The following is a 3,036-nucleotide window of genomic DNA, read 5'->3' as shown; positions in this document are numbered from 1 at the left end:
AGCTGGCAGAATGAGCCTCCCTATGAGGTTGGTACCGTCTGACACGGTTTCTATGTTGTTTTAGTCTTTGTTTTATTTTTTTTCATTAAAAAATAATATTTATATAGAGACCCTAAACAATTTCTTTTTATATAGAGTATCCTTTTTTGTTCTACAAGGATAAGTGGATCGAATGGATCTCATAAAAACTAGCCCAATATGTTTTTATTGGATACTTAATAATAGAGTCATAGTAAATTTATTGTTTAAGTAAATGAAAACATGAGTAAAAAAAATAGGGTAATGGAATGTGGGAAAGTGTACGTATATGTATTAACATCAAACATTGTTTTAGCCGTCCCTAGAAGTCATTGTTGCAAACATAACCTTAGCTTCATGTTCTGAAGTTTTGAAGAGATGCTAAGTGAAAACTGGTAGCAGAATACATTCAAAGGTACATTAAAAACTATTGCCCACTTTTTGAAATGTTTGTCAAAATTGGGGGATGTAGAAATAAGGCGGTTGGGGTTAGGGTCTGAAAAAAACATGAGTTGTAGGTAGCTCTCGGAGCAGTGAATTCACAAGTAGAAGATGTGACAGCGATGAAGAGAGAGCCGATGATCTTCAGTGCAAGGGAATTTCTTAGCAGATCCAAGTTCATTTTGGATCCACGAATGTTGAGTATGTCTTAAAATTTCTTATTTTTCTTTTCTTTGTAACTCATGGAAAATTATTAATTTATTATACTATGACACCTGTGACTTTGTGATTGTGGCAGATCTTATTACAACAGAAGAAGAAGAACAAGAGTGACTTCGAATTTTTGTTTGTGCCTTGCTAATATTGATAATTACATGAACCGTGAGGCCACTTCTTCTTCTTGCTTGTATTTTCCCTCACCTCTATTGTTAATTTATACAATTGTATACCTAATATTTCGATTATTTTCAATGTAGATCTACCCACAATGAAGCTTACAAATTTGACAAAAATTGTATTCTGGTATTGATTGCCCTCCGCAGACTCCATTAATTGTTGTGATGGTAAGATTATTAGATTGTTTTGATAAAAATTTTTCATTTATATCATAATAAATATTTATTTAACAATGTATTACAAAGTAGTAATAAATATTATTAGACTCCATTATGTTTTTTTTAGAACAGGGTTATTTGACTTTTTTAGTGTGTTAGCTATTAACTTAGAATCGAAATGCATTGCATTATAAATGTACTGAAAAAAGATAGAGGATCCAAGTTGTAGGGCTAAAGAATTCACATGGCTTGTTTTATCATCCGAGGTAGATTTTCAAAGATGCAAGATAAAATTACATGGTTGGTGACTTATATCATTATAGCATGCATGTGAAAAAAACTAATATTAAAAGATAACTATCTCTCTTTTTATAAGATTTTGACTTCAAAAAAATAGTCCATTTATAGGAACATTTCTTCAAATGTGAAATTAATAAATAGTTAAGTGCATATTTCAATTTTTAGTATTAAGTTTGGAACATAATTTGTTTGGAGAATTGGAGTTGCATTTCAATCCTGCTGGAGCAACTTTTGTTAGATACTAAGAATATATTTTAAAACCCAATGGAAGATTATTAATCCGGTCTCAAAATTCCTTATTTTTCTTTTCTTTGTAGTTCATAGAAGATTATTAATTTATTATAACCCCTATTATTAATTTATACAACTGTATACCTAATATTTCAATTATTTTCAATGTAGATCTACCCACAATGAAGCTTACAAATTTGATAAAAATTGTATTCCAGTATTGATTGCCCTCTGCAGGCTCCATTAATTGTTGTGATGGTAAAATTATTAGATTTTAGTGAAAATTAGTAATAAAGTGAAGCAAATAACATGATATTCAATTTCAATACCGTTCTGTCTGTGTTTGCTATTGCGTGGTGGATAAAGTGCAATGCACCATTATTTATTGAATGCATAAATCATCATTCATGATTTATAGATTTTTAAAGCAACATGGGCTTGGATCCATTCCTGTCATGATTTTTTATGAGAAATAAAAAAATGATGTGCACAAAATTGAACAAGAGTAAATTTATTAATTAATAATGCATGTACAAAAAAAAAATGGCTCACATGGCTTCTCCTTGCAGATTGAATGCGTATGTCGTGATCGAGATCTACAACTTTGACAGCGTCGTGTCTGTTGGCTTCAGCAACGTCTGTGCCTTGCTCTACATAGGCTGGTTCATTTTGTTGTGATGAGGTGGGGACATGTTCATTAGGCTACCAAAAAGCTTGACTGTGGATGTTTCCATAGGCTTGGTTCCAATTGGCTCGCTACCGGGGATCCGATGGGAGTTGAAAGCATGCATTTTGCCAAAAGAAGTAGCTCTCGATGTTGGGATGTTGGTCGGTGTGCCCTCAATAACTCTTCTCCCAATCCTAGATAACCCTGGTCTGGCGGAATTGCTGAAGAGCATGGTTTGGCGGCCAAGCAAAGGTTCTCTAGTGCTGTGAGATCTTGTAATTCCTCCGTTGAAAGCCCCACCTGGAGTGAAATGAGATCCTTTGGAGGAAATTAGAGTCTGCTACTCCCTTTTACACTACACAATGAAGCAATCCATGAGCACCCCTCAGTGGACCCAGAAAGAATTTTTTTTGTTGGACCAATAAAATGAGCAACTTCAATGACGAATGATTCGCAAGTAAAATAATTGTTCCTTACTGACCGAAAAAAAACATTACTTACTACAAACCTAACTAATCTGTATGAAAAAATCAAATTAATAAAAATGATAAAATGAAATTTACTGGGCGCAGACACTGACACTCAGAATCATAAATATTATAAACTTAAAAGTGACTAATACATTTTCTTACTTCTTGAAAATAGCTTCATTTAAATATATCTTTTTACATATAACCGTATATATTTTTCTTCGAATGATAGAACCCTAAACCATGTCACCGTACCTTGTTATTCACTTTGCGGTAGGAGGCCTTCGCTGGCTTCCAATGTGCAGTGGCAGGTCATCCGGCAGTTCCATGAATAACCCCTTCATCATCATCCTCT

General features: G+C 33.4%; 1 long non-coding RNA gene across 2 annotated transcripts; it reads left to right on the top strand.

The window, feature by feature from the left end:
- The first annotated feature begins 354 nt into the window (after positions 1 to 354).
- On the top strand, positions 355 to 2,709 carry LOC130983104 (uncharacterized). 2 transcript variants are annotated; one of them, XR_009087251.1, is made up of 5 exons: positions 361 to 433; positions 537 to 660; positions 758 to 840; positions 936 to 1,022; positions 2,114 to 2,709. It is a non-coding gene; the product is annotated as an uncharacterized LOC130983104 (long non-coding RNA). The 2 variants fall into 2 exon arrangements; XR_009087250.1 differs by having other exon boundaries at positions 355 to 660.
- The last annotated feature ends 327 nt before the right edge of the window (positions 2,710 to 3,036 follow it).

This window comes from Arachis stenosperma, chromosome 5, assembly GCF_014773155.1.
Source record: "Arachis stenosperma cultivar V10309 chromosome 5, arast.V10309.gnm1.PFL2, whole genome shotgun sequence".
Lineage (NCBI taxonomy): Eukaryota > Viridiplantae > Streptophyta > Magnoliopsida > Fabales > Fabaceae > Arachis > Arachis stenosperma.
This window is presented reverse-complemented; position numbering and strand designations above follow the sequence as displayed.